Source organism: Schistocerca gregaria, chromosome 6 (genome assembly GCF_023897955.1).
Source record: "Schistocerca gregaria isolate iqSchGreg1 chromosome 6, iqSchGreg1.2, whole genome shotgun sequence".
NCBI lineage: Eukaryota > Metazoa > Arthropoda > Insecta > Orthoptera > Acrididae > Schistocerca > Schistocerca gregaria.
The window spans coordinates 480,197,764-480,225,391 of record NC_064925.1 but is presented as its reverse complement, the minus strand read 5'-3'; the positions used below and the strand labels follow the sequence as shown (position 1 = coordinate 480,225,391).

The window sequence follows — 27,628 nt, the reverse complement described above, 5'->3', positions numbered from 1 at the left end:
TCAAACTCGATTAAATAAGTTTTAACAATTCTTTGAAGAGTTGCATAACAATTCACTCTTAACAGAAAAGAACGTTACAAAATGGAATGCATAATTTAATACACTAAATTACACAAAGTACAATTTTATTTATTCAATTATTGCCCTTCCGGTAGTCGAGTATGTATTTCCTTAATTGCAACAATAAAACTACACTGAAGTGTTTACATAATTCTGCTCCATTTGTACGCAGAGCCTGAATATAGTATAAAGATCTAAATGTCAAAAAAAAATTTATGTTGTGTGGGAATTTTACTGGTTTTTGTAACTCTCAAGCTAAACCTATTGTAATAGCTGTAAACTAATTTTAAAAAAAGTCCATACTCAGTAGCGCGGAAATATCCTGACCACGTAAAATTACTGAGACGGGACGTTAACTTACAGTGTGTAGAGTGGGACATCCATGGGTTCGTAGCAGCAGGTGTTGACAGTCTTGAGAAGCAGACCTAAAATATTTCCCGAAAACTAGCTAGGAGCTATAGTGAAACCCCTATTTTACATTTTTATGTGATCCAGACTTTAAAAATGCAAAACTGAAGTAAATGCACGATCATGGAAAATGTTAAAACCCCCAAAATACGAGCAAAAACACATGTAATTGGTTGTTGTTGTGTTGTTGTGGTCTTCAGTCCTGAGACTGGTTTGATGCACTCTCCATGCTAATATATCCTGTGCAAGCTTCTTCATCTCCGAGTACCTACTGCAACCTACATCCTTCTGAATCTGCTTAGTGTATTCATCTCTTGGTCTCCCTCTACGATTTTTACCCTCCACACTGCCCTCCAATACTAAATTGGTGATCCCTTGATGCCTCAGAACATGTCCTACCAACCGATCCCTTTTTCTGGTCAAGTTGTGCCACAAACTTCTCTTCTCCCCAATCCCATTCAATACTTCATCATTAGTTATGTGATCTACCCATCTAATCTTCAGCATTCTTCTGTAGCACCACATTTCGAAAGCTTCTATTCTCTTCTTGTCCAAACTATTTATCGTCTATGTTTCACTTCCATATGTGTACATGATTAAAAATTGCAATCCTCTCCAATATTTCATATAAAATCTGTGTAAGTGAAAGAAATTAAATGTACAATACAATGTTTATACAAAAATTTGTGGTAATGAATTTCATCAGCTTTTTAAAAAATCACAGATGTGTAACAGCAAGTAAAATCTCATCAAAAAATTGAAATTGGTACCTGGGTACAAGGTAATAGATCTATTTTCCAACATGCTACAAACCAAATTATACTTTCAAAGCACTCATTTTTGAGAAATCAACCTTTGTGTAGACAAATAAATAAATTTATGAACATGTTGAATTAAACCAAAAATAGCTCAGAAACTCAGTAGTTAAGCCATAAGCATAAATGTGAACATCTAATTAGTGATAAACTTTGTCACCATTGCTGATATTGCTTGAACAGTCCACGGGTGTACTGCCGGTCCATAGTGTCCAATGGACACAATATTTCGGCAATCAGACATGTAGCCATCGTCAGGTATGCTGATGAACTGAACTCCTGAGGGCGGGCGGCCGTATTAAATCCCTTCCCCTCACGAGGCGTTCTCTCCACGGTCCGTGCCCGCACGTCAGGAGTCGCCGAGACAGTAGCGTTGGCATCTATCGTGGTATCAGTGTAATTGCCTCGTCTGCCCTAGTCAACCATTCATTTCCTTTGCTGAGCGTCTTTTTAATTAGACTCAATGCTGGTTCCCATGCCCTGCTGAGGTTGTAGCCACAATTTCGGTTGATGGGCCATCCCTGGTACGAATTTCGATAGCCTCTCTAACGTCACTGTCCCAGTATTTAGATGTCTGTGCCGAGATTCTGGTATGTTGGTAGTCCATTTCGTGATTTTTGGGCAAACAGTGCTCTGCGACCGTCGACTTGTTGGGGTACCCAAGTTGAGTGTGCCTCTTATGTTCACGGCAACAATCTTCGATGGTGCACGCTGTCTGTCCAATGTAAGTCATCCCACATTGCCATGGAATCATCAACTGAGATTGTGGCTACAACCTCAGCAGGGCATGGGAACCAGCATTGAGTCTAATTAAAAAGATGCTCAGCATAGGAAACAAATGGGTGACTAGGGCGGACGAGGCAATTACACCAACACCACCACAGGCGACGATTCCAGCATCTCAGTGACCACTGACGTGTGGGCGTGGACCTCCGAGAGATCGCCTCACAAGGGGAGCCCGCCCTCAGGAGCTCAGTTCGTCAGTGCACCTGACGATGGTAACTTTTGTGATCGCCGAAATATTGTGCCCGTTGGACACTATGGACCGGCAGTACACCAGTGGACTGTTTGAGCAAGAAATACACCAAGAGAAACTGAAGAATCACATTGCTGATATTGCTCAATGCTTTTCTTAAGAGCTGAAATCATATTCTCACCACCATTAGAGTGTTATTTTAGGCTTGATGAGAGAAACAGAGACTTGACAAAATGAGTTTACTTCCCCACTGTTGTTACAAGCTTATTAGAAGTTGGCTCGGTTAATTTCTGAATACAGTGTAAATTTGAAAGAAAGCTAAGGTGCTACAGTTTCACTTCATGTCCTCCATTACAGCTGCCAATCTTTACAATCTGTGTGTGTAGTGTGTGTGTGTGTGTGTGTAGTGTGTGTGTGTGTGTGTGTGTGTGTGTGTGTGCTGCAAAGTAAATGCATGAGTACCATATGTAGTAGATGCAACTGTATCATGTCATATTTGAACATGAAAGTCTTTAAAATGTGCTATCACAAATTTTTTTGTTCTATTTTTGTGTGACATCTCTGTCACAGTACATCATCGGCATGAAAATTATATTTTCAGCACTTCACAAAATGCTTTCACTACTACCTGCATTCCCATCACTAAAGGGCCACTCCCCCTCTCCACACATCCAGTACATGAGCTCATTTTACATGTGTTAGTGTGATGTGATGGGTGCGCTGGCTACTGGGTGACTTAACAAGTCACCAACCAATAGTAGTTCACTACGCAGAAAGGGGAAACGTTTCCTCGGTTATGACTGAGACTCAAGAGTTTGAATTTAAAAGGTTGATGATTGATATTGCTGCTGAATACAATACATCAGAAGTACATGCAAAAAGATGAGACTGAGTTACAAGTGGCACAAGAAATGGTGGTTTCTGGGCCCCTCAGTCACATATTGGTTCGGTCTGGAACACTTCGCGTCAAGTTTCTTGTTTATCAATTACCACTGCAACCTAGCAGTAGTTGTGTCATAATTGCATCATGAAGCTAAATGTTGCAAGCTGTGTTGGCAAAACCGATCATGGATTATATCAGCATTTTCTCTCTCACATCTCCCCTCTCCACAATGGCCTAAAATATTCCCTTGATTCTGCAATCACCCGAGGTGCAAACCATCCATCTTTCGAGCCACTTATAGCTCATTCAGTCACATCAAATGTCAATAGGAAGAAAACAGGATAAATTCAAGTGAGATGTCAAGTAAGAACTTACAATCGACGTAAACTTTACTATGAAGAAGTATAAAATCGGTGAATTTTCAGCATTAACTTTATGAGTTTTTTACAGGGCCTATGAATTTATGTGTAGAATTGTGAAACACATAAAATCAGAAATGTAAAATCAATGTTCCACTGTAGTTTGACAATCCACATGCAATGGAAATACTGTAAACTTTGTAGCTACAAACAGGCCTCACCTTACTGACAGTGTAAATAGAGGCACAAGGATTAGTGATAATGATCTCATTACACCAATGAAGGTTGCTAAAGTTAACTAATCCATCAGGAAGGCTTGGAGAGGGAGTATGCTGGAAAGAGCAGATAAGCAGTTGTTAGCATCCTATTTAGATAATGAACAGACATCATTAAGTTCACTACGATGGACACACAGGAATTACAGGAAAAGCTTAAACTCATTGTAAGCTGTGCTCTGGAGGAGTGTGGGCTCAGTAAATGAATTAAGGATGGAAAAGACACACAATCACTTAAGAACAAAATTCAGAAAATGCTGAGGAAGTGGAGATCGTTGCGCTTTTGATTCAAAAAGAAAAATGGAAATGTCAACAGGCACAATTTAGCAGAAATTCCTATGTCCATAAAAAGATTGATACGCAAAGCATATAACAACTTTCACCATCATAACTTCATGAAAGATCTTGCCAAGAATCTGAAAAAATTCTGATCCTATGAGAATCACTAAGCAGGGCAATGGCTTTAGTCGTTCATCAACATGTTCGGCATGGCAATAGAAAACAGCAAAAGAACAGCTGAAATTTTATATTCCATGTTTAAAACACCATTTGCATAGAAGAATTATACAAACACACAATTGTTTGACCTTCGCACAGGTTCCCATTTGGAGGACATACAAATGGGTATACCTGGCACTGAGAAGCAACTGAAAGTTGAAAACAAACAAGTCGTAAGTCACAAGGTCCAGATGGAATCACAATTCAGTTTCTTTGGCACTGGCTCCATATTTAGTTTCCATTTATTGTGAATCTCTCACCCAGCACAAAGTCGCAAAGAACTAGAAAAAAGTGCAGGTGATATAAGAACAGTGAAAGAGCAAACATACAAAATTACAGACCAATATTGTTAACATCAGTTTGCTGTGGCATATTCTAATTTGAAATATAATACATTTACTTGACACAGGAAGGCTTTTGTCCACAAATCAGGAAGCATTTAGGAAACATTCCTCATGCTAAACTCAGCTTGCACTTTTCTTACAATATCCTGTGAACCACGGACAAAGGGCAATAGGTAGATTCCATATCACCAGATTTCTGGAAAGTGATGGACAGTGTTTCACTGCAGACTGTTAACAAAGGCCTGAGAATATGGAACTGGTTTCCAGATATGAGAGATACCCGAAAACTCTCACGTAATAGAACCCAGAATGTTGTCCTGGATGGTGAGTGTTCCTCAGAGAGAAGGGTATCATCAGAAGTGCCCCAGGAAAGTGTGATAGGACTTCTCTTGTTCTCTATATACAAAAATGATCTGACAGATAAGGTGAGCAGCACTCTGTGATTGCTGATGATGCTGCAGTGTACAGTGAAGCATCATCATTGTGTGAGGCATAAAAACTCAGAATTTCTACTAGGTGCAATAAATGGCAGTTCATTCTAAGTATAGAAAAATGTAAGTTAATGCAGCTAAGTAGGAAAGCTAACCTTGTGAGGTTAGACTATAGTATCGGTGCTGCTTGACACAGTAACAACAATTAAATATCCAGATGTAAAACTGCAAAGTGATATGAAATGGAAAGAGCACATAAGGTCAGTGGCAGGGAAGAAGAATGACGGACTTCATTTCACTGTGAGAATTTTAGGCAAATGTTGCTCAGATATATGGAGATCACATACAGAACAATAGCATGACGCATTCCTAAGTGCTGCTCAAATGTTTGGGATCCTCACAAGGTCAGATCAAAGAAACATATCGAAGCAACCCAGAGGCAAGTTGCTACATTTGTTACTGGTAGGTTCATTCAACACGCATGTATTACAGAAGTGTTTCGTGAATTCAACTGGGAATCACTAGAGGGAAGATTACATTCATTTTGCAAATATTATTGAAAAAATTTAGAGAACAGGAATTGGCTGCTGACTGCAGAATGAATCTACTGCTGTCAGTGAACATTTCCTGTAATGACCACGAAGACACAATAAGAGAAATTAGAGCTAGCATGGAAACATATAGATTATTTTTATTTTGCCTTTTCTGCATTTGCAGTTGGACAGGAAAAAATAAGACTAGTAGTGGTACAATGTACCCACCACCATGCACTGCATGGTGGCTTGCAAAGTATGAATGTAGATGTAGATGAACTTGACTCATTCCACATTCATAATGGGTCTTCTTCATGATGGGATTTACAGAATACAAAGTAAGAATAAATTAATGAATTAATAGCTTCATAATAGGTGAAGTAAGTGAGGATTATTGAAACACAACACATATGTATGACTCTCGAGCACCTAGTGTTTGCCATGGGGCAAGGCAATGACGCAGCCATATAAAGTACTCGTGTAGAGGTCAGCTGAGGCAAAAGCGTCTGTGGTTAAGCAGGTACACAAGTAACTATCAAGTACCTTGTCACTGTGTGATATCACATAGTGAGAGGGTTTCCTTGAGAGTGGGTGATGGTTCAGATTATAGGGTAATTGTTACTTCTGGACAAAGGCTTGGGGCACACAGAAACAAAACAGACACATCACCTACATGAGTCATAATGTTAAGGGATTCGTCATTTTCAAATGGTCAAAAAAAAAAAAAAATCATTTTGATGGAAAGATTGACAGTGTTTAAAGAATGGATAAGTAAAGCACCATAAATGACTCCTTAGTCATCTAAATTGGCCTCATACTGCAACAAAATTGTCACTGTCGCCAAAAACAAATTACAATACAATACACCATTTTACCCATGAATTGTGTCGTTTTGTTTCAACTGCTCTCGTGGCATGCTATGGTACTGTGACACTGGGATTTCAATGTGTACCACGATTCCAAACAAATAAAAAATCAATTTTGTAATTTATATTTTTGAGGTGGTAATTAAAATGTTATAACTACCCCTCATACTTGTCACTTTGCACGGCAATTTGCAGCATTCCTGGATCAGAGGTTATGTTGTGCATCAAGTGAGTCTATATGCACTTTGAGAACTTGCTGAAGCACTCACAGAGCTTACAGTACCAGAAGACAGGCAGTCTTGGCCAAACCCTAGCTCAGGACACAAATGTGTAGCATACATAGCCAGTTTCAATTATCTGAGTTCCCTTAGGTATTCTCATTTTAAAAAACCTCTTCATGAATTTGTCATGGATAAGCTGAGCATTAAATTCCTGCAACTGGAATCCTCCATTACTCATCAGTAGTAGGATCAGATTTCAAACAAATTTTTCACACCCCCAAGTGTGCTGGGTAGATAAAGACCTAGTTACAGCTCTTATTTTTCTGAAAAAAAAACCAGATTCTATATTCATTAATTATATGGCAACAGATTTCCCCCTCCCTCTCCCCCTCTTTCCTAAGGTGACAAAGAGGCACTTCCACAGGTTCATGTTGAGATGGTGATAATGAACAGGTTTTCCAAGGAACTGAACAGGCAGTTGTTAGTCTTTTTATAATCACAAATAAGGATGAATGGAAGAGACTAAAAGACATTCCAAAGAGTACTTTTCAATCACCTTCAAACTTCTGAAGGCTCATTTTACAGGAGAATATTTCTGGTAGGCTGAAGCTGTACTTGTCCAAGAGCTCTGCATACTGCTATTAAGTCCACGGTGCAGAAGCCACATACAGTGGGAACGGAGTGTTGTTCATAAACCTATTGGTTGATAAATACGTAGCCCACTTAGTATACATCAGACTACAGGTCATGTGGTCATGGAGGAACAAGCAGAACCTACAGTGATGAATACTAGGACTTATGGTAGGTGGATAAGTTTCAAGAGGATGCATGTCTTTTAGTCTAACTACCACTGTTCTCCCTGTTTAAAAAGACTTATAAGAGGAAGGATGTTGGGGTTATGGGAACGTGTTGTCTAATAAGGATGTTCTGAAATACAGTAAGTCGCAACCACATTTTAAGAGTTGTCGGCAGTGTACCTTTAATGGTGAAATACCTCCTTCAACTACTACACTATGGACAGGTTTTGTATGTGAAGTTCCGATCGTAAAGCAGGCTTCATTGAGGTGCATAGGGTCCTGTGGGCCTGAGACAACTATCACTCCACTAGCAATTAGTGTTTTTGAGAAAGCACAGGCAGTTCCAAATACAAGCTTGAGTTGCTTTATGTGAGGTAATAATGTCAGTTAATGGCTGAACTGCACTAAAAAGCAGAAGGCATTTACAACTTCCAGCCATTGGTTGTCCAGAGATAACTCAAACACGCGAATGTCAGCTGAATGGCTATCTGAAGATGACATTCAGCTGAAAATAATGATACACAGCTGCAGTGCAAACAGAAGTCATTGGTATACAAGGCTGATGATATATTTGCTATTCCATTTATGGCAAATGCAAAGAGGAAACCCGTTTTACTGTACAAGTCAATTATTATGGAAGTGTCAACTTTTTAAATTGGAAATGCCAATAGGATGATAAATTTATAATACCAAGTTGCTCAGAAATGTCAGTTATAAAATCTGGTTAAGATACAGTGCCATCACATTGTGACATATGCCTTCTGCAAGTTGAGTAAGACCAAGCCTCTCTGACAGCAGACTCCAATCATAAAAAGTTTTCAGTTCTTGCTCTGGACCTGTGAAATCCACTTTGAAATGGTGAGACAAATTACTGTTTCCAGATGCTGATAAAGCCTTTGACTGACCTTCCACTCCAAGAGTCTACATAGGGTTGCTTTTAGACTGACTGGTCAGGCTGTATTATGGGGGGGGGGGGGGGGGGTTTACCAGGTTTAAATATTGGTGGTACAATAATAATGTCTGCCAGATGGGTGTGAAAGAAATTCCTACAGGCAAATCTTGTTTAACATCGTCAGGCTGCTTTGTTTGGTATCTATATTACTAAGCACAATTCTGAAACCTGGAACTTACACCAGCTCCAGGTCACCAGTCTAACATGTAATTACTGGTCAAATTTAAAATACTATCATAGTCTACTTATTGAGAGGTAAGATTATATGTTAGAAGTTTAACACAGCAAGACAAGTATTACAGTTAGAAACCGTGTGTTTGTCTTGAAGCAGCTTAGCAGACAGGAAGCAAATACTCCAATTTTATTCATTCTGCATCTAAGAATGAAGACACTTAGCAACTTACAACAAAGTTTACACATTATTTCAAACATTCACAAAACTTTTTCTGGCTGAGCACCTGCTCCCTCCATCTAACACAAATTGCTGAAAGGATAAAGTTTATCGCTTAGTACACTTTCGCTGTTCGTGCAGTAAAACTTCAGCAACAGACACGACATTTTAATTCATTGCTTCTTTACTAAAGATTCTATTCACAATGTAGTTTGCAGACACTGCCCACATATACCACTGAATGTACCTGCAAAGTTATACCATTATATGACATATAGTTAAGAGATACATAGTCATAGACATTGAGTTGTATGGAAATTCTTTTCTACTTAAAATTGCACTTAATAAAACTTCAACATCACGCATGACATTTTAATTTATTACTTCTTTAATACTAACTCTATATTCACAACAATCTTTGCATACAATATCTACACATGCAATTGAATGCACCTTAAAAATTTTATCATTGTTCAACAAACAGTTCAGTACACACATCACTGTAAACACTGATATGCACACAAAACTTGCTTTTGCTTAAAACGGAGTATTAATTACTCAGACTGTATTCTGCCAGTGTTCATAATAACAAGAGCACTTAGTGACTTCCAAACAACTGTAAGCATAATTTCAAACTATTTCTAAACTATTCTCACTTACAGGCTTAATGTCAAATATTTAATACATTAACTCATTTGAAAGGTAATCAAATGTTTGAAGTTGTTTTATACACGGGAGTTTGATTTTTTAAAGAACTGGGATTTACTGGTGGTCACTATGGTGATGAAGCACTTGGTAGTGTACTGTATCTGGGCTAAGGGAGGTATTTTTGTACTATGCCAGTGCACTGCTGAATTCTCAGTGTATAAAGAGATGTTACAGGTTTCTTTCTGTTGGGTCTCAAAATATTGAATGTACATCCTGATAAAGCCAATGTTGATCAAAATATGGGTGAAACTTGTTTTAAACTGACAGTTTTGTTAAGTAGACCAATAATTACATTATGTCAACAGGAGTGGTATGTTGTACTCCTCTGTTTAAAATTCCACGTATTCTAGCCAGGAATGGCTGCTCATAGGTCACAATTTTTGTATGCATCTGGACGTCTGGTGTATGTGCATCCAGTGGAAGTAAAGTCTTGTTGCCAACAATCCTATGCCTGTTGTCTTATTAAATAGCATGCTTTTGCTAATAACTGTTTACATAAAATTAAACAATGGAAAATCCAGGATGGGATGTAACAATATTATGAAAAGGAACGCTACTACTCACTGTATAGCAGAGATGCTGAGTCACAGATAGGCAAAACAAAAAACTATCATAAATAAAGCTTTCGGTCAGCAAAGCCTTCATCAAAAATAGACAACTGACCAACACGTGCGCACGCATGCACGCGCACGCACGCACGCACACACACACACACACACACACACACACACACACACACACACGCACGCACGCACGCACAACTCATATACACGACTGCAGTCTCAGGCAACTGAAACCACACTGTAAGCATCAGCACCAGTGCATGATGGGAATGGCGACTGGGTGGGGTAAGGAGGAAGCTGCGGTGGAGAGGGGGAGGGAGAGGGATAGAAGGGTACGGATGGTGAACAGTGAAGTGCTGAAGGTTAGACAGAGGGCAGGGGAGAGGTGGGAGAGTGCGGAGGGTGGGTGGTGGGGAAAGTGGGAGGGGGGTTAGTGGAAGAGGAGAAAAAAAAAATAAGACTGGGTGCAATGGTGGAATGAGGGCTATGTAGTACTGGAATGGGAACAGGGAAGGGGCTGGATGGGTAAGGACAGTGACTAATGAAGGTTGAGGCTCAAATGGCTCTGAGCACTATGGGACTTAACATCTGAGTTCATCAGTCCCCTAGAACTTAGAACTACTTAAACCTAACTAACCTAAGGACATCACACACATCCCTGCCCAAGCAGGATTCGAACCTGCGACCGTAGCGATCACGTGGTTCCAGACTGAAGCGCCTAGAACTGCTCGGCCACACCAGCCAGCAAAGGCTGAGGACAGGAGGGTTATGGGAACATAGGATGTATTGTAGGGAAAGTTCCCACCTGCACAATTCAGGGAGCTACTGATGTAGCCATCTTTGAGGTGGAGGTCAACATCTAGGAAGGTGGCTTGTTGGGTTGAGTAGGACCAGGTGAAGCAAATGGGGGAGAAGTTGTTGAAGTTCTGGAGAAATGTGGATCCATCTTTGCCCTCAATCCAGATCGCAAAAATGTCATCAATGAATCTGAACCAGTTGAGGTGTTTAGGATTCTGGGTGTTTATGAAGGATTCCTCTAGATGGTCCATGAATAGGTTCGCACTGGATGGTGCCACACAGGAACCCATAGCCGTATCCTGCATTTGTTTGTAGGTAATGCCTTCAAAGGAGAAATAATTGTGGGTGAGGATATAACTGGTTATGATGACTAGGAAGTAGGATGTTGGTTTAGAATCAGTCAGGTGTTGGAAGAGGTAGCGTCCAATAGTGGCAAGGCCAGGGACATTAGAGATGTTAGTGTAAAGGGAGGTGGCATCAATAGTGATGAGTAGAGAACCGTGTGGTAAAAGAACAGCAACTGTGGAGAGTCGGTGGAGGAAATGGTTGGTATCTTTTATGTAGGAGGACTGGTTCCAGATAGTAGGTTGAAGGTGTTGGTCTACGAGAACAGAGATTCTCTCAGTGAGGGCACAGCAACCCGACACAATGGAGTGACTTTGGGTGGTTGGGTTTATGGACTTTAGGAAAAAAGTAGAAGGTAGGAGTGTGGGGAGTGGTAGAGGTGGGCAGAGAGATGGACTCTGGGGAGATGGGATGGATGTAAGGATTTGAGGAGTGACTGGAGATCCTGCTGCATTTCTGGAATAGGACCAATATGGCAAGGTTTGTAGGTGGAAGTATCTGACAGCTGGCAGAATCCTTCTGCCAAGTAACCATTGTGGTTCAAATAACAATGGTCAAGGCTTTGTCAGCAGGTAGAATAGTACGGTCAAGATGAGATTTTAGGTGGTTGATTGCAGTTCTTTCGCAGATGTAAGGTTAGCTTGCATAATGAGGGATTTGGGGAATGATGGTAAGGCAAGGTTCAAGGTTAAGAAATTCTGGAAAGTTAACAGAGGGTGATTTTACGCTGTGGGGATGGATTAAGGTTGGATGGGTGAGTAAGCTGAGTTAGACAGGGTTCAACATTGCTCTTTGGTTGAGTCTGATTGGTAGAGTTGGTGGTGAAAACACATTTCCAGTGTAGGGACCGGGAGAAGAGGAGAAGATCTTTAACAAGTCCTTGTAAAGGGACATCCTCCTCTAGCATTACTTTTCCTCAACAGAAGTTATTGATGCCAAAAATATTCACAAATTTCGAAAAAGTTAATAATATTTCAGCTGTTTTTCTAAAAGAATTTCATATGATTTGTACACTATGTCTTGTAATTCAAGCTAACAGAAATAACTTTATTTCCTTTACTACAACTGATATGTACTAACTCTGAATGTACAGGTATAGTTGAAATTATTTTCTCTTAGAAACATTTGAAATTGTGAAATATTTGGCATATTTAAAATCTCTATTATTAATTTTGCAATTTAGTGAAATTTATTAAATTTATTTGTGGATTCATGTATAAAATAACAACAGAAAGTAATAGAAATTTATTTGTCATGAGAATTTGTAAACCCTTTGGAATACTGTTAGTACCGCCAAGTGAAGTAGTAGTGGGCATGCCTCTGATGTGATTGGACGTGTTTTTATTTTTAGGAAGAACAATGTAATGTTTGGCTTTGTTGACATGGAAATTGTAAAGATAGTGTGATATAGAAAAGTGTGAGAGAATAAAATTTTTTAGTAAAACAAAAAATACAGTGCAGGCTCACTTCACATTTATTACGTCAATTGAAACCATGAGAACCTATAATGACAGAAACTTCAGCTTCAAGAATCAGCCCCTAGACATGAAGAACTGGAGCCAACTACGAGAAAAGAAGAAAAAGTTTATTGTAAATCCTACTCCTCTCGAAGCTTATTAAAAACGTTAACTATACAGACAGTAACAATCAACAAATGATGTGTGGGAGGGGTAAATTACATCCTGCATGATTGAATTTAGGATTTGGGAAGAAGGTGAGGCCTTTTCAAAGGACGGATATTTCTGTGGGGTTAAAGCTCCTGGAGAAAAGGTTCATGACTGTGTTTTGGGTCTATTTAGATTCTGGATTCTGCATGGTGGTGGGAGGGAGTTTTGAAGGGTGGGATACATGTAACAGGTCTACGAGACAGGGTTTGGCAGCTGGGAGGGGATATGGAGGAGGTTTGGATTACTAGCACAAGGATGTTTCCTCTGTCTTCTTGTCTATTTCTGATGGCCTCAGATACTTCTTACAATCATCATGGTACAGAGTTGTGGTTGACAGCTAACTCCTACTTTTCCATGCTACATGTCAGATGCTAGATATTCAAGAGTCATACATATGTTTACTGAACTACATAGTTGCCAGGTAACTTTCAGTGGCATGATAATCAATTTATTTCACTAATGATTTTGGCATGTATGTCTCTGGTGCTTCAAAATTCAGCTCCAAAATGGATAGTGGAATAAATTGATAATCATACCACAGACACCACTTACAGAAATGTTTTCATTTCATAAATACAGAGTGAATGTGGGATTGAAAAATTGTACAGGTGTTACTTTTCAATTACCCCCATTTACCAGACATTGAATGAAGAGACAACAGTGAAGATGGAGTAATGTGTGAAGATGGAGTCACATTCATTGAACAGTGAGGGAAGTGATCACCAATGTAACACATCATGTGTTCTCCAGCTGCAGCACTTGTAACTGCACCATATCTAAGAGTATTTATATTACATCGACCTCTTCACTGCCCCAATAAAGAGTTTTTTTTTTTCTGAAGATATTTGAAGAGATTTTAAGCTGATTCATAATCAAAATGAAGTCTATCCATGCCAGAGGCCTAGACTCTTCCTGTTCGCCAGAAGACTCATGACTCTTTGGGTAGGTTCTTTAAATGGCATACACATACAAATAAATATTCATACAGTCCCCATACGGCAAAAATATTGTACGGAGGTATGATTATATCCACAGAAAATTGAAGAACAAAATTATCTTCTTCTTTTTTTTACCTCATTTGCTGTTTTTTCACCAATCTTGGTGTCTATTGGTTTTTTGATCTGGTGTGAGAAAGGTGCACGTAACTGCATTGTCCCAGTAATGTGTTAAGAAAAAGTTATAATATGCGGAAGCTGCTAGTTTTCATTCTACTACTGAACTACATCCTAATTTCTTTCCCCAATGTGACAAGGACTTGCATTTTTAAATGGAGCTTTTCGGGGATGAAGTCAACACGGAGAGAATAGCCACCACAGCCACACCAACATTGTTGTACACTGGGGAGAAAAGGTAAAATGGTAATTACTACAGCTCTGGACAACCCCCATTATCTCTCTCTCCCCAACCACTATAACTGGCGATCTACAGTAGGACTCATCATTGGGAGAAAAAGTTAGCATGTTTTCAAATAATTTAAAATAATTATATAATTTTGTAAATTTTCTATTACACTAAATGTTGTCTTTCTCTGTTTCATGAATGAGAGACTATTTTATCACAACGAGAGTGGAAATCACACAGTGTGCAAAAGATTAAACATAATCAATTGGAGAATTAATTCTGGAAGGAGCGAGAAAGCCAACGAAAAGATAGGAAAATTCACGATCCACTGTGTTCATGATTGCACTTAGTAGCATCTCCACCAATAGTGATCATAGTACCTTTTCTAATCCAATTCCCAAATTAGGCATTGGGGCAGAATATAAGCTTTAGGGAGAGAAGTATGTGCATACAATTGAGGTACACTGACAATCTGTTTTGATACATGTTAGCGAGGCACCACTGAATAGGTTTTGCAGTGGTATCTTACAACAAACAGTATGTTTCATTCTCAAAAATATTCATTTATCTTGTCATTTTGTAAAATTATCAAAAAATGAGTACACACAATAGGTACATTGTCGCCAGTTCATTGCCGGATAGCCAGACACAATATGTCACCAAAATGAACACGGTAACAAATGAAACCAAAACTGAAAATGTCAGTTGCAGTGGCGACGACCAGTTACACTTTTCAATTAACATGGGCACAGATGATAGTAACATTATTATTCTAAATGCTACAATGCTGACTGTAGATGAGAAGGGGCACAATTTTCACCAGGGAGTATTTTTTTCCCCTGGTGAAAATGTAGTGGCGACAGCACAAACTTATTAAATCATTCTTTGCCTGCCTCATTTACACCTAATGCAAACATGATTTGACAGGGTGCATTGTGCACGATGAAAACCTAAATCACGATGCAAATGTTACAATAGTTGTTTAAACAAAGCTTCAATGATTTTAAGAACGAATATAAGGAATAGCAAAAACAAACACTCAAACAAAGTATTGATGAAAAATTTAATGAGTTTTCAAAATGACAGACATATACACAAAGGGAATTACCTGAACAGCAAAACCAAACTCTTGAACTCTTGATGCTTTCAAAACCAACATAATACAACAGTTCAATGAGAGGTGTGCTGACCTTTTAAATAAATTATTGGATATACTTGGAAGTATAGGAAATGACCTAAATACATAATTGCTCAATGATTTGTCACAAGATGTAGATAATTTAAGCCAAAAAGTGTCATCAGTAGGCAAGACACAAGAACAGTTCACAGAAAAGGTAAAGGAGGTAGATGAGGCTTAGGGAAAAATTCAGCAGGAGAAGTCACAATTGTGCCAGAATATAAATACACTCGCAGGTAATGCTGACAGGTTGTGGACAGCACACAAAGGTCTACCTAAACAGGTGCAAGACCTGTCATTGCAACTAAGTAGCATAAGTTTAAATGCTTAGTTCATGAGAAATGAGCAAGAAGGATAGATAAAGACATTAAGAAAATAAAGGATAGAGCTGAGGCTGGTATCCTAGACCAAGGCAGTACCCTGGTGCAGAAAGTAGTCCACGAACACGGGTTATGTAGATGTGATTAAGGAAGCAATGGAGGTACAGAAGGCAGAACTAAGAACTGAAATAGATTAGAGACTGAAAGCAGTGGAATAACAATCGCCGACTAATAGTAACATTAAAAAGGAAAGGGAACATTCGACCGCATGCTATCAGGTGCGAACAGACAGGATAGAAAATCAGAACATCTATCCACACTTAAACACTATCCCGTCATGTGAAATACACTCCTGGAAATTGAAATAAGAACACCATGAATTCATTGTCCCAGGAAGGGGAAACTTTATTGACACATTCCTGGGTCAGATACATCACATGATCACACTGACAGAACCACAGGCACATAGACACAGGCAACAGAGCATGCACAATGTCGGCACTAGTACAGTGTATATCCACCTTTCGAAGCAATGCAGGCTGCTATTCTCCCATGGAGACAATCGTAGAGATGCTGGATGTAGTCCTGTGGAACGGCTTGCCATGCCATTTCCACCTGGCGCCTCAGTTGGACCAGCGTTCGTGCTGGACGTGCAGACCACATGAGACGACGCTTCATTCAGTCCCAAACATGCTCAATGGGGGACAGATCCGGAGATCTTGCTGGCCAGGGTAGTTGACTTACACCTTCTAGAGCACGTTGGGTTTCACGGGATACATGCGGACGTGCATTGTCCTGTTGGAACAGCAAGTTCCCTTACCGGTCTAGGAATGGTAGAACGATGGGTTCGATGACGGTTTGGATGTACCGTGCACTGTTCAGTGTCCCCTCGACGATCACCAGAGGTGTACGGCCAGTGTAGGAGATCGCTCCCCACACCATGATGCCGGGTGTTGGCCCTGTGTGCCTCGGTCGTATGCAGTCCTGATTGTGGCGCTCACCTGCACGGCGCCAAACACGCATACGACCATCATTGGCACCAAGGCACAAGCGACTCTCATCGCTGAAGACGACACGTCTCCATTCGTCCCTCCATTCACGCCTGTCGCGACACCACTGGAGGCGGGCTGCACGATGTTGGGGCGTGAGCGGGAGACGGCCTAACGGCGTGCAGGACCGTAGCCCAGCTTCATGGAGACGGTTGCGAATGGTCCTGCCGATACCCCAGGAGCAACAGTGTCCCTAATTTGCTGGGAAGTGGCGGTGCGGTCCCCTACGGCACTGCGTAGGATCCTACGGTCTTGGCGTGCATCCGTGCGTCGCTGCGGTCCGGTCCCAAGTCGACGGGCACGTGCACCTACCGCCGACCACTGGCGACAACATCGATGTACTGTGGAGACCTCACGCCCCACGTGTTGAGCAATTCGGCGGTACGTCCACCCGGCCTCCCGCATGCCCACTATACGCCCTCGCTCAAAGTCCGTTAACTTCACATACGGTTCACGTCCACGCTGTCGCGGCATGCTACAAGTGTTAAAGACTGCGATGGAGCTCCGTATGCCACGGCAAACTGGCTGACACTGACGGCGGCGGTGCACAAATGCTGCGCAGCTAGCGCCATTCGACGGCCAACACCGCGGTTCCTGGTGTGTCCGCTGTGCCCTGCGTGTGATCATTGCTTGTACAGCCCTCTCGAAGTGTCCGGAGCAAGTATGGTGGGTCTGACACACCGGTGTCAATGTGTTCTTTTTTCCATTTCCAGGAGTGTAGATTGCGACTACATAATATGAAGCAGGTACTGCTCACTTCTATCCCTGTCACGTAGAAGAGGTATTTGGAATACAATCATACATTCAAAACCATGCCACACTAGCAACGGACAGTGCCCCATGCCTTTCTACTTTGCTTGCAGATGAAGGCTTATTATGGCACAAGCGGTTTCCAATTTTTTCTTCCAAAGGTATGCGAACAATCCCATTCATGTTCATAAGAACCTTCCAGAACATTTTCCCACTAAATTGGACTGAAGCGCAGAAGATATGTTTTGTGGTAGGTCATACACAGGGTGAGGTCTTACTGTGGGCCACGTGGTGGAAAAATATCTGCTACAAACAGTTGGAAAGGACATTCCTAGACAAGTTCTGGTCCATCACAGTACAAGGGAGATTGAGGTGCAAAGTGCTTAACCTGGCACCATTCAGCAGTAAACACGGAGGGCTGAGAAGATACTTCAAGAAATATCTCAATAAAACCTGGTACTGGACAAACCCAATATCACACATAGAGATCCTAAAAGTTTTGAAAAGCGGATTACAGGTGAACATACATGAGAAATTAATCACCACTTTTGAGCATGATATACAGAATTTCCTCTCAGTTCTTGATTCCACTGATCTTATCTACAAAGAGATGCCTGTATGACCACAAAGTGACAGCACGCAGGTAGACCCCAGAAGAGCTAACGAACAACATAGAGGGCATGGCAAAAACAACCAACGCAGCTGGCAGACCCCTGTCTGATGACTAGTAATAGGGTAGAGACATGGAACCAGTTAAAAGCTGTTTTCTTAGACACGATAACTGTAGTGGTATCAAACATGACCTGTGTCAGGAGGATATTAACAACAGTATAGATGAAAATGAAGACACAATACAGGCAGTAATCAATCCACAAATACTTGGTTTAAGGATACCAAAAGCACTGGACACTGGAGCTAGAACAAATATAATTTCACATGTTCAGTTTGACCAACTACAAAAATGAGGACACATACTGACACTCCCAGTCCAAAATTGTAAAATCCAAACAGTTGCAGGAGGTCAGTTTAAAGGCACAAAACTGCAGGTATGGATTCCCATTCCAGTTAATAGCTTCTCTTTACAATGCATTTTTCTTGTGGCTGAAAGGCTAATAGTAAACTGCCTTGTCAGCATGGACTCCTTTAGGAAACACCAAGCACAAATTAACATTGATCATGAGAAGTGTCATTTTCATGTGAACAACCAACAATATTCAGTAACCCCAGTCAAGTCCAACACCAGAAAAAGCAAATCAAAACACACTGTTTCTACAGTTCGCCTACTTTGATTCTTCGCTTGTTGTCCTCGGTTTCCTTGGCTGAAAAAAGAGGTTGTTGAAGTACAGTACTGTCTACTGTAAATGATGTAGCCGATAGATACACAATTGCATTTTACAGCCTTTTACTTTCACTTTTCACAACCCCCTGACAATACACATTTATATATAGCCAGTGAATTAATGTTCTAACTTCCCATAAGACTCATTAATAGTTAGCACGCAAACATCCACATACTGCTACAATAGTTTCCTGTTGAACATCCACGAGCAGTAAAAACATAACCACATAATTCACAGTTTTTTTGGAATAATCAGGTACGTATGGAACAGACACTGTCATTGCTTTAACACACGGCCTATTGGTGTAATACTTATTTCACTGTTAAGTTGATGCATTGTTGTTGGTCTAACAAAGACCAAAAATCAGGCCCTTATACATCCTCACATTAATAGGTGCTGAAACTACACACTGTTCAAAGTTTAATTTACAGACATTACAATTAAAACTTACTTCATTCAATTAAATGAATAATTGAAAAATTGTGTCTTTTTAACAGTTCATTCTACTACAAGAGTTAGGCCAATTTACTTGTTTAAATTGTGAAATTAACAAATATTGTTACGCAAATGATACTTTTAATAAAACTGTTAATTACTTTGGAATTAATTAAGGGCTGGCTTTGCTAACATATTTTCGAATGGAGCCAAATAGATACTTAAAGAATGCTAGTGTTTTGTATTTCAAACGTTTATAATTATTATAGAATTTATATTTGTTTATATGTCAACAACAGAATTTAAGTTAAAAAACAATTACTGATTTCGCACTATAATGAAAGATACTAACTAGGAATAGTCGAAATAAATTAGAAAATCAATTACATATCCGAAACTAAGCACAAAATTGGATCCGGTATTATATTCTTTAAAACTGGGGGCCAACCTTCTTCTTTTATGAAAATGCAGATTGAATTCGCGTATGTTAATAGTACTTCGTTCAAAAACAAAAAAATGAATTTTAAGGAGGCAGATGGCAAGAGGAGAAGTAAAAATATCCCAGCCTGCTTCATCACATCACCCCCTCATTGGATTGACCACACAGATATTGCAAATACCTCACTGGACAATTCAATGACCACAAGTGGCCCTAGGCAGTGGGCTAAAAATCAACACACGCAAAATATTATACAAGAAATCTTATTAAAACTACAGTACATATGTTCTTTCAAATTTATACTCATGTGAACTGGCCATACGAAAATCGTGATACAAAATAATTATATACACTGCATTGTTGTACATTTACATAAAATATCCACAAGTTATACTTTTAACAAAAATTAGGCATCCTCTTCATCATAAAAGATGTCTTTTTGGGTAAGCGAATATTACATTTAAAGATACATATCATTTGATACAACTCCTGTCTTGCTTCAAATAACAAATCCTCATGGGTTCCAATAGACAGACAATTTCACTTGCTCAATGTTTAGTATTTTTCGCAAACACTTTCACACTTTTATTGAGCTTTAACACACTTTCCCACGAAGCTGTCCACACTTTCAACAGGTCCAAGTGGCACTTAGAAAGGAAATGCACTGCTATCACTTCCCTTGGAGGTGGTTCTCCTCCGCCATAGTACATGAAAAAATTAGACAAAATACCCTACTTTAGTACACTTTTACTTCTAACTTAAGACTAAAAAAAATGTTTTAACGCTATTGGCAAATGATAGTCATCACATCATAAATAAATACCACACCATACATAAATACACAGTTCTCTTAACATTGCAATAATTAGCACTAAAATTGACTATAGTATGAAAGATGTGGACTAGTAAAAATTTAAAATCAAATACACATTACAATACAAAACATTACTTTAAGTCATAACTGTCTGAATCTGGTTAAACTTGAAAGATTTCGACCTCTGTTCAATTTTCAAAATAGCAACAACTCAAGATGTGCAGTAGCATAGATTTACTAATCATTATGTTATAAAAAAAGAATATAGTCACCATCAAATAACTTAATTCCTACTCAAATCAAAATTAAGGGGATGGAAGTTGTACCCAATCGTAGCCCCACTTGTCTATTCAACTCTCGAGTATTACTCTACTCAACCAGAAAATTAAATCATCACATAATGTTACTGAATAGTTGACCTGTCAGAACATTCAAATCAGTCTAGTGCCACAGTTATCAGTTAATCAGCCAAATTAATTTTCATTATTCCAACATTACCACTTTACGCTCATAATTCCTCGGAACACAAATAGAAGTTTTTCAGATAAGTTATAGATCCAATGATGCAGCATTATATGATGTGTACCTCACAAAAATATTGCTCTTACTGTTAAGCTCTCATTCCCAGCTGCAGTATCATGAATTGCACAATATACACAGTACCCAATGTTGCCTAGTTCACAATTAGATCCTCAATATAGTTACATCACATACGTTTGTATACAGTCATATTCTTCATTAATCATGTCTGTCAGCTTCATTATTTTACTTACATTTCTTACCTCGAAACTTCCTGGCAGATTAAAACTGTGTGCCGGACCGAGACTCGAACTCGAGACCTTTGCCTTTCGCAGGCAAGTGCTCTACCAACTGAGCTACCCAAGCATGATTCACACCCCGTCCTCACAGCTTTACTTCTGCCAGTACCTCGTCTCCTATCTTCCAAACTTTACAGGAGCTCTCCTGCAAGGTTTGCTAGTTCTGCACGGTTCACAGGAGAGGTTCTGTTAAGTTTGGAAGGTAGGAGACGAGGTACTGGCAGAAGTAAAGCTGCGAGGATGGGGCATGGGTCGTGCTTGGTTAGCTCAGTTAGTAGAGCGCTTGCCCGCGAAAGGCAAAGGTCCCGAGTTCGAGTCTCGGTCCAGCACACAGTTTTAATCTGCCAGGAAGTTTCATATCAGCACACACTCCGCTGCAGAGTAACAATCTCATTCTGGATTTCTTACCTCGTTACCTAGTGGAGTCCATTCTCAAAAAATATCCCTACTGCAGAGACAGGCTCCCTAACCATTAAGACCCTAACATTATTCGTTATTTTATTATTCCATTATTGTTTCATTGCCTAGTAAATAAACACCTGCTCTGATTATCTAATGAAAAATTGATTCAACAGAAAAACACTCCACAGTAACAGATCCTTCTGCTAAGGCAAACTTAACTCCCATTACTGATCAGATAAAATTATCACTTAGAAAAACTATTACTTCACTGTATTCCATCAAATAGCATGAGATTCTAGCCTGACGGGCAATGCACATACAAATCTTGCTTTCTCTTTCCACAGATTACTCCAGGCAACAATGTTTAAAGTTGTAATTCCTTAATGTCAGAAAAGGCTGTGCCATGACACACCTCTATAGGTAGATAGTTATCCCCATATAGTGACAGCACTGAACAGAAACAGTTCTATTATACCACAATTAATATTAAGAGCTCATATTTAAGATGGTTTTTACTGCATATTGCCTCTGCTGCTACACCAATGAGCTGATTACTTCAGATGTTAATTATCTTCCGCATATGCTGACACCTTTCATTTTCAGTTTACCTTACCCTTTTGACAGAAATTCTTTAATAATTGTACCAATTTACTTTCTTCCACCCTCTTATGATTGTACTACTTACCACTAAAACAACATATGACACACACACACACACACACACACACACACACACACACACACACACACACTGGTGAAACCTTTTCTAAGATATACCTACACTAAAGTATCCTACTGTATAAAATTGCATGAAAGTTGAAGATAAAATGGTTCTGGTTTACATATGAGCTACAGATAGGATAGGTGAAGAGTTTGACTGCCTCAGGAAACATGAAATATGAGACAGACAGCTGGGGTAAGCATTATTGCCACATAATAAATCAAACACAGAATGTTGAACCACCTACTTGCTAATGACACAAGGAATTAATCCCAAATATTTCATCAGTGCCCAGATTATGAATCATCAAGAAATTGCACTCCAACAGCTGTCCTGCCAATTCCACAGTTAACAGTACCTCTTGTTTCACAATTTTTGATAGGTTACCACCCCCCCCCCCCCAAATGAACCATGGACCATGCTGTTGGTGGGGAGCCTTGCGTGCCTGAGCGATACAGATGGCTGTACCGTAGGTACAACCACAACGGAGGGGTATCTGTTGAGAGGCCAAACAAACGTGTGATTCCTGAAGAGGGGCAGCAGCCTTTTAAGTAGTTGCAGGGGAAACTGTCTGGATGATTGACTTATCTAGCCTTGTAACAATAATCAAAACGGGCTTGCTGTGCTGGTACTGTGAACGGCTGAAAGCAAAGGGAAACTACAGCCATACTTTACTGTATGGTTAAATGATTATGGCGTCCTCTTGGGTAAAATATTCCAGAGGTAAAATATTCCCCCATTTGGATCTCCGGGCGGGGACTGCTCTAGAGGACGTTGTTACTGGAAGAAAGAAAACTAGCGTTCTACGGATCAGAGCATGGAATGTCAGATCCCTTAATCGAGCAGGTAGGTTAGAAAATTTAAAAAGGGAAGTGGATAGGTTAAAGTTAGATATAGTGGAAATTAGTGAAGTTCGGTGGCAGGAGGAACAAGATTTCTGGTCAGGAGAATGCAGGGTTATAAATACAAAATCAAATATAGGTCCTGCAGGAGCAGATTTAACAATGGATTAAAAAATAGGAGTGCGGGTAAGCTACTACAAACAGCATACTGAACCATTATTGTGGCCAAGATAGACACGAAGCCCACACCTACTACAGTAGTACAAGTTTATATGTCAACTAGCTCTGCAGATGATGAAGAAATTGATGAAATGTATGATGAGATAAAAGAAATTATTCAGGTAGTGAAGGGAGACGAAAATTTAATAGTCATGGGTGACTGGAATTCATCAGTAGGAAAAGGGAGAGAAGGAAACATAGCAGGTGAATATGGATTGGGGGTAAGAAATGAAAAAGGAAGCCGTCCGGTAGAATTTTGCACGGAGCATAACTTAATTATAGCTAACACTTGGTTCAAGAATCATAAAAGGAGGTTGTATACATGGAAGAATCACAGAGATACTAAAAGGTATCAGATAGATTACATAATGGTAAGACAGAGATTTAGGAACCAGGTTTTAAATTGTAAGCCATTTCCAGGGGCAGATGTGGACTCTGACCACAATCTATTGGTTATGAACTGTAGATTAAAACTGAAGAAACTGCAAAAAGGTGGGAATTTAGGGGGATGGGACCTGGATAAACTGAAAGAACCAGATGTTGTACAGCGTTTCAGGGAGAGCATAAGGGAACAATTGACAGCAGTGGGTGAAAGAAGTACAATAGAAGAAGAATTGGTAGCTCTGAGGGATGAAGTAGTGAAGGCAGCAGAGGATCAAGTAGGTAAAAAGATGAGGGCTGGTAGAAATCCTTGGGTAACAGAAGAAATATTGAATTTAACTGATGAAAGGAGAAAATATAAAAATGCAGTAGAAGCAGGCAAAAAGGAATACAAACGTCTCAAAAATGAAATAGACAGGAAGAGCAAAACGGCTAAGTAGGGATGGCTAGAGGACAAATGTAAGGATGTAGAGGCTTATCTCACTAGGGGTGTGATAGATACTGCCTACAGGAAAATTAAAGAGACCTTTGGAGAAAAGAGAACCACTTGTATGAATATCAAGAGCTCAGATAGAAACTCAGTCCTAACCAAAGAAGGGAAAGCAGAAAGATGGAAGTAGTATATAGAGGGTCTATACAAGGGTGATGTGCTTGAGGATAATATTATAGAAATGGAAGAGAATGTAGATGAAGATGAAATGGGAGATACGATGCTGCGTGAAGAGTGTGACAGAGCACTGAAAGACCTGAGCTGAAACAAGGCCGCGGGAGTAGACAACATTCAATTAGAACTACTGATGGCCTTGGGAGAGCCAGTCCTGACAAAACTATATCTTCTGGTGAGGAAGATTTATGAGACAGGCGAAGTACCCTCAGACTTCAAGAAGAATATAATAATTCTAATCCCATAGAAAGCAGGTGTTGACAGTTGTGAAAATTACCAAACTATCAGTTTAATAAGTCACAGCTGCAAAATACTAACATGAATTCTTTACAGACGAATGGAAAAACTGGTAGAAGCCGACATCGGGGAAGATCAGTTTGGATTCTGTAGAAATATTGGAAAATGTGAGGCAAAACTGAACTTACGACTTATCTTAGAAGAAGGATCAAGGAAAGGCAAAACTACATTTCTAGCATTTGTAGACCTAAAGCATTTGACAATGTTGACTGGAATACTCTCTTTCAAATTCTAAAGGTGGCAGGGGTAAAATACAGGGAACGAAAGGCTATTTACAATTTGTACAGAAAGCAGATGGCAGTTATAAGAGTCGAGGGACATTAAAGGGAAGCAGTGGTTGGGAAAGGAGTGAGACAGGGCTGTAGCCTCTCCCCAATGTTATTCAATCTGTATATTGAGCAAGCAGTAAAGGAAACAAAAGAAAAATTCGGAGTAGATATTAAAATCCAGGGAGAAGAAATAAAAACATTGAGGTTCACGGATGACATTGTAATTCTGTCAGAGACAGCAAAGGACTTGGAAGAGCAGTTGAACGAAATGGACAGTGTCTTGAAAGGAGGATATAAAATGAATATCAACAAAAGCAAAACGAGGATAATGGAATGTAGTCGAATTAAGTCGGGTGATGCTGAGGGAATTCGATTAGGAAATGGGACACTTAAAGTAGTAAAGGAGTTTTGCTATTTGGGGAGCAAAATAACTGATGATGGTCGAAGTAGATGTAGACTGGCAATGGCAAGGAAAGCGTTTCTGAAGAACAGAAATTTGTTAACATCAAGTATAGATTTAAGTGTCAGGAAGTCGTTTCTGAAAGAATTCGTATGGAGTGTAGCCATGTATGGAAGTGAAACATGGACGATAAATAGTTTGGACAGGAAGAGAATAGAAGCTTTCGAAATGTGGTGATACAGAAAATGCTGAAGATTAGATGGGTAGATCACATAACTAATGAGGAGGTATTGAATAGAATTGGGGAGAAGAGGAGTTTGTGGCACAACTTGACGAGAAGAAGGGACCAGTTGGTAGGTCATGTTCTGAGACATCAAGGGATCACAAATTTAGCATTGGAGGGCAGCGTGGAGGGTAAAAATCATAGAGGGAGACCAAGAGATGAATACACTAAGCAGATTCAGAAGGATGTAGGTTGCAGTAGGTAATGAGAGATGAAGAAACTTGCACAGGATAGTGTGGCATGGAGAGCTGCATCAAACCAGTCTCAGGACTGAAGACAACGACAACAACAACAACAACAGCCACCAGCACCAATAATTTTTATTCCAGAAACATGCATCTCTACTCTACCCTCTGTGTTCTTAATAGATTCAAAAACTGCCTGTGAAATGCCATCCAAATCACAACCACTGCCCAGTAAACACTTAACATTTATACCTTTTACACTTGCTGTTATTACAGGACAACTCACTTCCTTTTTACTTACCATGTGATCTTGTTCATACAACAACTCCTCGTTAATCTTTTCCCTGGAAAAACTATCATCCTGTTTACCAAAATGATTATCAGACACAGTTAAATGACAGATAGCATGGTCCTCTTCCTCATTACCTCTAACTCTTCATTGGGCCTAACATTATCCTCCTTTATTCTTTCTTTACTTAACACATTCCCATCATTATGAATTATAAATTCAAATACCTCATCCTCATCACTACTGGATTTGTCATTCCTATCATCATTACAACTGCTGTCAGAATCAGATCTACTTTCAATTTCTCTATGCTTTTGATTTTGTACCCCTTCCACCTTTTTCTCCATTTCAGTCAATTTTGAATCTACATTTTTATTTACTTTTACCAGTTTTTGCTCTACCACTGCTGAACACTTGGTTTCTACATTCATTTCAAAGTCACTTTTAATCTGATCGATTTGGTTCTCAAGTTGAAGCCTATTTTCAGCACACTGTTTGTCGAAAACCTCCACCTTTTTACTATTGTCATCACAAAGTTTCTCTCTCTCTTCTACACATTTACTATTTGATTTTCATTTCTCATTAGTATTACATACTACTTCATTTATACTATTTCCCAAGCTCCTAATGTCCTTTTTCATGCTATTTTCAAACCCATTAATGTCTTCTTTCGTAGTTATATTACTCAAAATACTCATAATTTGCCTGAACATTGCTTCCACTTTTCCGTTTGCCATAAACTTTTGCCCATGCTGATTTTTGCTACTAGAATCCTCCTCCTTAACCATAACGACCTCACCCATCTAAGTACGGCTTTAGTCCATTTCGCTCACATCACCACACAATGTATATAACTCTTTTATCATTCCATCTACAATAGGACTTTCGACCCCATCATTCAAAGTTATATCATGTTTGGTTTATAACCACTGGTGTTTACAGAACCAGTCTTACTTAGATTCTTCTGTCCATTTAACAACTTAACCTCTACAGCTTTGTTCTCAGTCACACTGTCTGGTTCATTAAAGTCATTCATTATGCATCACTTAATATAAATCAGCTTTTGCAATGAATTACCTTATCTTTCAATCATTCATCTCCTGCTGCTGTTGCTGCTGCTACGGTTGTCATCTCGGTTCGTCATCAGCTTGGCTGCGGCAAGTTGTAAGGCTCTTGGCAAGGCGTGTAGTTTACCTGCAATCAGCTGTGTCCACCTATGAGCCGATTGGCTGCTCCTATGCTCAGTGGCTGCTTCCATAGAACCCACTCGCTGATTGGCTGCTGTCCTATTGTGGCTAAGAAA

The 27,628-nt window shown here is 39.7% G+C and overlaps 1 protein-coding gene across 3 annotated transcripts in view; it reads right to left on the bottom strand.

Annotated features, from left to right (window-relative positions):
• The window catches only part of LOC126278245 (uncharacterized), a 230,757-nt gene that overhangs the window by 170,565 nt on the left and 32,564 nt on the right, over nt 1-27,628 (bottom strand). The gene's annotated exons all lie outside the window — the stretch shown is intronic.